At 49.2% G+C, this 9,967-nt stretch overlaps 1 pseudogene; it reads left to right on the forward strand.

Annotated features, from left to right (window-relative positions):
* The first annotated feature begins 2,664 nt into the window (after window positions 1-2,664).
* Window positions 2,665-3,226, forward strand: LOC147363025 (large ribosomal subunit protein eL22-like; annotated as a pseudogene).
* The last annotated feature ends 6,741 nt before the right edge of the window (window positions 3,227-9,967 follow it).

Below are 9,967 nucleotides of genomic sequence, written 5' to 3' on the forward strand. Positions count from 1 at the left end.
CTGAAGGGCATTTCTGTGTAAATTAAACAGCTTTTACTTTCTTAAAATGTGGATTGAAAGAGGGAAATCACACCTTTGCAAACAATATCTGTATGGAATCCAGTTCTAGGTCATCGCTGAAAGTGAATGTTGCACGGAAGGGTGGGAGAAATATCTGTAGAAAAGAAAAGGGGATCATTCTTCGATGGTTACCATGGAAACCACTAGGTTAACACAGTTGAGTTTGCTAATGGGGCAGTAGGTTCCTGCTAATGGGCTCCAGGTCAGAACTGTAGGAGAGCCCTTAGGCTGGTCCCCAAGGATACCCTGCTGTCTCTGAATCTCCCTCCCAACCCCCAGCACTGTTCAGTTTGAGGATATTCTCATTCTGAATTTCTAGGGTTCGATGAAAAGAAAAGATGGTCCCTGGTGGCTCAGATAGTTAAGAATCCACCTGCAATGCAGGAGACCCTGTTCAATCCCTGGATTGGGGAGATCCCCTGGAGAAGGGTACAGCAACCCACTCCAGTATTCTTGCCTAGAGAATCCCATGGACAGAGGAGCGTAGGGGGCTACAGTCCATGGGGTCGAAAAGAGTTGGACACAACTGAGTGACTAACCTTTGTTGCTTACTTCCTTGATTTTAGAGCTTTATTTTGTATTGAGCAAACCAGGCTCAAAGTGCTCACTTGCGTACCCACTTTGAGGTGTTCCAGAATTTTACAGCAGACCACTTGAGTCCTGTTTTCAACAGCAGAGCCCCTGTGTTCCTAGAAAAAAGTCCTAGAAGGTGAAGGTCTTGGGGGTTTTGATACTCACTGTAGAATGCAGAAAGTACAACCATGAGCTCCGGAGGAGCGAGGAATCCAGCCTAAGCCAATGAGATTCAGCAGATCCAGACTCATTTTCCCCCTCCTGAAAGAATTTGACCCCAATGTAGAATATTCTATAGTTGTCAATATCCAGAGCTGCTTTAAACATGAGGTAATTTGCCTTAGGCATATCAATAAGTGGAACTTTGGCATCGGACTCTTTGGACTTGGATCCAATCTGCACCACACATTATTTCTACCTTGAGATATTCTGTCGTCCCCTAATGGCATTATTGTTGGGGGATCCATAAGATGCCTGCTGCTAAGTCGCTTCAGTCGTATCCGACTCTGTGCGACCCCATAGACGGCAGCCCACCAGGCTCCCCGTCCTTGGGATTTCAACGGCTAGCACAGAGGCAGAAGCGGCCTGGAATTAGTCACCGAGGAGGTGAACGTGCGCAGAGTGACAGACAAGAGGCTGCGGAGGACCCAGGCAGAACCTCGATGATGGGGCCCCCACGGGGCTATCCCCAAACTTGAGGTCTTATCCAAAGTGGGCTCCTGCAGCTCGAGGGAAAAGGCTGAGCAGACGAGGCACGGCCACCAGGGGGCGCCGCCGGTCCTGGGATCTCGGAATCGAATCTGGGGCTGGGAGACGCAAAGCCGCCGGAGGCGGGGTTGGCGCAGTACCTACCTGTTTTCCCCGCAGGATGTTACTGGTGAACAGCAGTGGCAGGTATCTCCCGGGCAGTGCTTTTGCTCCCACAAAACCAGAATCCCGTGAAGGCGGTGACTGTGTTTTCATTCCCTTACTCCTCCAACTGCACGTGAGTTCCCTCGTCCCACCCTGGAAGGGGGCGCGAGGCGTGGGGTTGCTCAGGCTGTGGAGAGCTTTGAGGCCCCTGGATGAGATATCAGATCTTCACTGCAGTGGAACCCAACCGCTGGCGGAGCTTGTACACTTGAAAACTTTGGGGTAGACAATCTACGACTTGGGCAAGAAATAAAACTGGGTCTCAAACTTCTTAATCTCAGGACCCCTTTATGCTCTTAACATTACTGAGAAGCTCAGAGTGTTCTGTATACCATATTAGAAATTAAACTGAAAATTTAAAAGTATTTACTTTAAATTGCAATAATAAATCCACTACCTTAACATATATTTTTAATAAACACCTGTATTTTCACACACAAAAAAGTGAGAAGTATGGCACCATTTTACATTCCTGCAATTTTAAAAAATGTTTAGCTTAATAAAAGACAGATGGTGTCTCTTATCTGCTTCTGGACTCACTAGCAGACTGAGTTTTCCAGTGAAAAGGGCAAATAACATCTTACTGTGAAAAGTTTTCATTTTGCAGACCTCCCATTTTGATATTAAGTATAAATTAACTACAGTGTAATTTTTGGATAAGAATTGGGAGGCTTTTTGTAAAAGAAACGTTGTCTTAGGTGCAGGCTGACGGCTAACGGCCAGGTTGCCTTAACGTTCACCACTGGGAAGACGTGGCCTGCGGTACCAGAAAGCAGAGTCTTAGCCGGTGTAGATATTAGTGTGTCATGTGAGAGTCAGGACTCTGTTGCAGCTGGTTAGTCACTGTCTGCTGTTCTCAGTTGCAGGGGGCAGAATGGTGGCCAGACCCCCTCTGTGAGGTCAAAAGCATACGAGAAAATTGATCGTTTTCCTGATTCAGATACTCTGCTAACTTTGAACCCATTTGGGGGTTCTTATCAATCCAAAAATATTTCAAATATTTTTGGTCCCACTCACCTCACACTTGTTAGAATCTCTACAGTCAAAAAGATAAGAGATGGCTGTGGGCTTCTGTGCCTGCCTAGTTCATCCACCTCTCCTTCTGCCTCCGCTGCCATCATGGTGCCTGTAAAACAGCTTGTTGGGGGCGGGGGGTGGGGGAGTGCAAAAAAAAAAAAGCAGGTCCTGCAGTTTACTCTGAACTGTACCCCTCCTGCAGAAGTGGAATCATAGATGCCGCCAATTTTGAGCAGTTTCTTCAGGAGAGAATCAAAGTGAATGGAAAAGCTGGGAATCTGGGCAGCAATCATATCAATCCAAAGACACAAAAGCAAGATCACTGTGACTTATGAGGTGACTTTTTTCCAAAAGGTATTTGAAATATCTTAAAAGTGAAAGTGCTGGTCCATCAATCGTGTCTGACTCTTTGCATCCGCCAGGCTCTTCTGTCCATGGAATTCTTTACCAAAAAATATTTGAAGAATAATCTAAGTGATTGGTTACACACAGTTGCTAACAGCAAAGAAAGTTACGATTTGTGTTACCTCCAGATTACTCTAGATGAAGATGAGGAGGAAGATGAGAATTAAAACTCAGGATCTAGAATATTTTGTGTATTTAAATAAAAAAGGAAACCCTTGTGCATTGTGGGTGGGAATGCAGATTGGGTGTAGCCACTATGGAAGACAGTATGGATGCTCCTCAAAAAATTAAAAATAAAACTACCATATGATCCAACAATCCTGAGTATATATCCAAAGAATATGAAAATAGGATCTTGAAGAAATGCCTGCATTCCCGTGTTCATTATGGCCTTGCTCACAACAGCCACGATATGGAAACAGCCCATGTATTTCTCAACAGACAAACGAATAACGCGGCACATATAGACAATGGAATACTATGCAGCCATTTGCAACAACGTGGATGGACCTTGAGGGCATTAGACAGAGAAAGACAAATACCAGATGTTATTACTTAAAGATGTAGAATCTAAAAAAGGCAAATGTCTAGAAACAGAGGGTGAAATTGTAATTTCCAGGGGCTGGGGTTGGAAGGTGGCGGGGAGATGGGGTGATGTTGATCCAAGGGGACAAACTTCCAGTTATAAGATGAATAAGTTCTGGGGAATCTAATGTATAGCAATAGTCTTATGTATAGACTACAGTTAATAATACCATATTGTATACTTGAAAGTTGCTAAGAGAGTAGATCCTAAACATTCTCACCACAAAAAAAGAAATGCTAATTATGAGATATGATGGAAATATTAACTAAAGCTCTGATGGTAATGGTTTTGTAATATGTAAGTATCGAATCAGCATGTTGAACACCTTAAACTTCCAGTGTTATATGTCATTTATATCTCAATAAAGCTGGGGGAGGGGGGAACACCACCACAGCAGCCCCAACATCTCCATGCCCTAGGCCTGCCCCGGGATCGGTGTGGAATGCCCCAGTGTCAGTGAAGAAGCTATGTGGGGAGACTTCCAGAATCAAGTAACAGATAAGGAAAGCTCCTTTCAGTTAATTCCCTCCAGGGACACCTAACCAGGGTGACAACCAGAATCATCGGAGGAATGGCAAAGGAATAGTGATTCCTGGGCCTACCTCACATAGTCCGGGGCGGAGGCTAGCTCTTAAAGCTCCAGTTGCACTCTTGAGCTGCCAGGTTTGGGAGCCGCTGCCTCCTCTATCGCCATCTACCTATCCTACAGAGCCCTCCATCTGTAGGCACCTTGGGATCACTTGGGGCATTTATTCATTTATTTAGGAACCTCATATCCTATAGTCCATGGGGTTGCAAAGAATCAGACATGACTGAGCAACTTCACTTTAGCTCTGCTGGGTCTTAGCTGCAGCATGTGGGATCCAGTTCCCTGACCAGGGATTGAACCTGGGCACCCTGCATTGGGAGTGCGGCGGAGTCTTAGCCACTGGACCACAAGGGAGTTCCCCAGCTCAATCCCTAGAGAGTCCAGTAACTGGAGATTAGGTAGACCTGGGATGGGCCCCGGAACAAGTTCTGAACAAGCAACTCAGTTCACACTGCCGTAAGTGGCCCTGGACCAGCCTTTGTCTGGAGGGCTTTTGCAGCCTGTGTGTTACTATCTGAGTGTCAGAAAGAGATTTTAGGGCCCAACTCACAATCAGCACAACCTTTGCCTTACTTCCCTTATCCTTTGAACAATCAGATCCCTTCTTGGGAATGGAAATTTATAATCCAGATTTTATAAATCATTTGATTTGAAGGTGACAGTCTCCCCTCCCTCCCCCCAATCCCAGAAAGGTACATTCCAAGAAGATCCTAGTCTTTTCAAACTCCACCCAGGCTCCAAGCACCACCGGCTCCCTTCACCACACTGGACAACCATCCTTCTACTCTGCGCCTATGTCTATATGTATACACATCCATCTTTCCAAAGAGCCAGGCTAAAGGTGCAACAGGCAGGAAAAATGGGGGGACAGATTTATGAACTCAGCTTTCTTCATACCAGGGGCCCCACTCCCACCTTCTCCAGCTCTGTAGAGGATATTTTAGTCCCATCACCACACACAAAAAAGAAATGCTAATTATAAGATATGATGGAAATATTAACTAATGCTCTGATGGTAATGGTTTTGTAATATGTAAGTATCAAATCAGCATGTTGAACACCTTAGTTTCATCCAAGGAAAAGAAAAACTGTCAGAAGCCCTCGAAGTGAAATTCAAAGATGCCACTTTGTTATTTTGATTATCTTGAGCTGAAGGCACTTAAAAAACAGCAAAGGCAGGGAGAAGCTTTCCTCCCCTTTATCTGCCTAAGACAGACCCTCCAGAAGGAACTTAACTGTCATAAATCCCTTCCCGGGGAGTTTCACCAACCAGGGAAGATGGTCACAGGAGAGGACACTGGAAGTCCACCCCACACTGAGACAAACATTGTCAGAAACTATCACATCTCCCATCTGTTCTTCAAAGGCCCGTCCACCTTTCTCCTAAATTGCCCCTTCCCTATTAAGAAGGTAGATAAACTCTCAAATCTCATCTCCTTCCTAGGTTTTCTTTTTTCCTGTGATATCCCTGTTGATGTCATGTTACAAGTCAAGAAATATGTATACCGTTCCTCTTGTTGGGCTTCCCTGCAATTCATTGCAAGAATTCGTCTGCAATGCAGGAGACCTGGGTTAGATCCCTAGCTTGGGATGATCCCCCCTGGAGAAGGGAATGCCTACCCACTCCAGTATTCCGGCCTGGAGAATTCCATGGACAGAGGAGCCTGGCAGGCTATAGTCCTTGGGGTCACAAAAAGTCAGACAGGACTGAGCAACTTTCACTTCCTCTTGTTAATCTGCTTGCTGTAAATTGATCTCATAGACCCAGCTGTTGAACCTAGGAGAGTAGAGGGCAAAGTCGTTCCTCTCCTACATCCTCCTCCATGTCATCTTTCTTTCTTTTCTTTGAGACCGCATGGACTATAGCCTGCCAGTCTCCTCTGTCCATGGAATTCTCTAGGCAAGAATATTGGAGTGGGTAGTCATTCCCTGCTCCAGGGGATCTCCCCGACACAGGGATCGAACCCAGGTCTTGTGCTTTGCGGGCAGATTCTTTATCATCTGAGCCGTCAGGGAAGCCCTTTTCTTTCATCAGACCATGCCGAGTTGTCTGCTAGGTGTTAGAGATACTAAGCTGAAAGTGGAACATGGGTCAGGCCTCAGGAAGTGGCGAGGAGGGACCTGATGCTAAACCAGCAGCTTTGGGGAGAGCTCAGCCTGCTCCCCAGGATCCTGGCCCATCTCCATGCACTGAGTGGGGGAGGGTGCGAGGAGTGACTGAGGATATTTCTGGGAAAAAGGATTCACCCGTGGCAACTTCTCAGCACCTACAAGAAGGGCAATTTCAAGGACAACACGCTTCTGTGTCCTGGAGTGCCGGCATCTTTGTGAGCACAGGCTCTTCCGTTCTTCGTATTATGCCCCGCATGCTCTGTAGGAGGCACTGCTGTTGTCTCCATTTTACAGACGAAGAAACTGAAACTCAGAGAGATGAATCAGCTTGCTAAATGCCTCAGGAAGAGGCGCTGGAAGCAAACCGCAGCTCTGTCTGACTTCAGAGCCCTTTTTGTAACAGCTCTAGAGAGACAGGCTTCACTGAAGGAGCTGGTAAAAACGGACGGGGCCGTTTCCCCCGCACCTCAGTGGAGCCCTGAAAACACCAGGTGTCGTCAGCAGAGCTGGCAGCTGGGGGCCCCCCTGGTGTCAGTCGTGTTGGGAGGGGCTTTGGGGCAGCTGTGGAAGACGGCGCCGGTGGCCTCAGCAGTCCTGGTGGGCAGCCAGCCGTCCCCTCATGGCACGATAACTGATATTTATTGGACACTTACCGTGTGCCAGACACCGTGTAAGTACTTAACGTGGATTAACTTATTTAATATTTACAACAACTCCCACTTTTACGGATTAGGAAACCGAGGTAAGGCAGCTTTCTCGGGTCAGCCTCTGATAAATGTGGAGCCAAGATCTGAACCCAGGCACGTTGACGGCTGGCTTGTGTGCTTCAGCTTTGCTCTGTTGAATGTCCTGGGGGCGGAGAAGGGATTTAGTATCTTGACGTGTTTACTTACGGGTAGTGTGCCCAGGGAAGAAGAGGGCCAGTGTGTGCAAAAATGACGACAATACTTTGCACTCCCTCCACCAAGAGCTGAAGTCCGTTTCCCACTTCTCAAGTTAGGCCTGGCCTCCCGACTCACTTTGACCAAGAGAATGTGGCCACAGGAGACGGGCCGGTTCCCAGCCCAGGCCTCCAGAAGCCTCGTGGCTTCTGCTCTCCCCGTCCGTGGAATCTCGCCACTACAGCAAGAAGCCTGGGGTAGGCTCCCCTGCTGGGTGAGAGGTACTTGGCCCGTCACCCTGTCACCCTTTCACCACAGCGGACAGCCTGCTAACCACCTGATGAGCGGATGAGGCTGTCCTACGCCATCCAGCGACCTGCCAGCTCACCACAGACACAGGGCCAGGCCCAACAGAGCCAGGCTGGACACTGCCCCCACTGACCCACAGAGGCAGGAGCTAATGAGTACACGTTTCTTGTTTTCAGCCACTGGGTGGCTTGTGGGTAGCAACAGATACAGCAGAAAATACCCCAAACAGAAGGAAGCTATGAAGTTGGAGGAATTCCCACCAGACAGTATGGGTAAGTGGAAACCCCTCAGGCAGGGAAAAGAGATTCACAGGAAAGGGAGCGGGGCAGGGGAGCACCTGCCTGGCTCCTCAGAAACCCAGCACCCTCACCTCTTCTGGCTTCCATCGGGTGGGGGAGGGGCCAAACTCTCCGGAGAGAAACTCCAGAGAGACAGGAAGCTGAAGCAGTAGTCTGCTCCTGTGTGTGTATGTGTGCGGGGGTGAAGGGGGGTGGGTGTGTCTGCAGTCAGTGTGAGGTGGCCACCTCTTGGCAGACGTGCTGGTGTTGCTGTAGAGCAGAGAGAACCCAAGACAGTCTGTGAACCTGGGATTCTGGGCACCACCGATGCCAAGCTCCGGCTGTTCCCACAAAGTAGCTCTGATCCAGACAATAAACTGTGTGAGCCTAACCACAAGCAGCAGATATAAGAATAAGGAAAAGCAGGAAAAGGGGAGAAACATTTAGTATATATTCATACGAGGAACAAGAAAACTTGGGGCAAATTGAGATAGAGGGAATGGCCACTGGGATGGGGGGGTTAAAATAACACTGCTGTTCAGACTACAAAAGGATGCCCTTGGGATTAAAGCAGGGGAAAAAGGATTTAATGATACTCAGTAAATATTACCAGCATGTAAAATCTACATATTATGGTGTAATCACGCTTTTTGGTGATGATATTGGTGATTTCACTTGACCACGTTTTAAAAATCACCCTTCTCGAACGCCTTGAGGATTTTAAAAAGAATCAAAGCTTTCAGGTAAGGGATGGTGCTGTATCCATACAATTTCAAGCAGACTTTGAGAATGGGACAAGAGTTTTTCTTTTAAGTTGGACCCTTCCCGGGGCTCTGGGCCTGGGCCCGAGCCTGAAACCACAAAAAGCATTTCCCAGCACCCTTGCGACGCCCACCTTGAATTCCCTTCCTGCCAAGTTGCCCCGAGTTTCCCAGACTTGGGGAAGCCACTCTCCTCCGCCCGGCTCCGGAGCCTGGGGGTGGGGGCGGCCGATCCCCTCCAACCGCGCGGCCGCCAGAGGGCGCTGCTCTGTCGCCGGGAGCGCCGCGGCCGCCTGGGCGTGTGGCCTGGCGAAGGCAATTTTGTGTTGTTTAAATGCCAGCATTGATTGCTCACTCCTTTCCCAAACATGTTTCCATTTTACCCTGTATCTCTTCTACGTGAAAAACTCAAGAACAACAACAACAAAAATGTGTACTTTAGTTCTAGTTCCAGAATAAGTATAAGGGGTTTTACACGAAATGCAGTTTTGTTCCAGAAGCCTCTGGGACCAGGGCAGAGCAGCCAGCAGGGGCTCTCCGGACGCTGCTCACCGGTCAGGGCAGAGGCACGTGGACACAAACCCACCGAACCTCGGCCCTGTAAATGCTCTCGCCAGCAACCCACCAGCCCGCAGCTTTCCGCTCCGGAGGACCGGTTCGTTTCCGGCCAAGTTCAGAAGCTGGTGGCCGAAGAGGGTGCCGCGCGGGACCGCGGAGGAGCCAGCCGGGGTCCGGAGCAGGCGGCGGGCCCCGGCTTCCCGCCCGGCTGCGCCCGGGGAGCGGAGGCTCGCAGGCGGGGATGGGGATGGCCGGGGGACACGGGGGTGTGGATGACCATCGCGCACGGGGCAGCTGTACCCGCAAGGGTGAAGGCGGGGAAGCAGCGGTAGGAAGACGAGGAGGGGGCGCAGAGGGAGAGTCCTGTCTGATGGGGGTGGTGGGGATGGCCCCGCCGGTTTGGGTGGGAGCCTGACGGCCACAAATACAAGTCCTAGGCAAGAGACTTGAAGATACGTTTGGCTGAGGGAAGGTGTCTAGGAGAGAAAGCTCCTAATCCTGGAGTGGGGGCCGGGGCGGCGGCGGCAGCGGCGAGCGGGGAAGGTGTCTGATTGACAGCTAGATTCTGTTTTTCAGACCAGAAAAAAAAAAAAAAAAAAAAAATCCCCTGTCCCCTGGGGAGATTTCTCAGTCACTTTTCTTCTGCAGGAAACTGCTTCTTGTTGGAGCCTCCTGGGGCTGGCAGAGTTAAAATCCTTTAACCCAGGATGCCTTGGGCCTTTTGTTCCGCTCTGACAATGGAATTGGGTGGAGGGGGCTGGGAAGGCAAGGGGCTGGATCTAGGGTGTATCCGTGGGGTGGAGGGTCTGGTGAAGCTGTGTTCAATCACACGGTGAAGAAAAGCAATTTGGTCGTATGTGTGTGCGTTTTCGGCGAAGGTGTAAGGAAGCCTAAGGCACGGGGCACCAGCTCGTTAACACATGTGG

The sequence above is a fragment of the Bos grunniens genome, chromosome 11 (genome assembly GCF_055505025.1).
Source record: "Bos grunniens cultivar Pamir isolate PY7600 chromosome 11, Bosgru_T2T1.0, whole genome shotgun sequence".
NCBI lineage: Eukaryota > Metazoa > Chordata > Mammalia > Artiodactyla > Bovidae > Bos > Bos grunniens.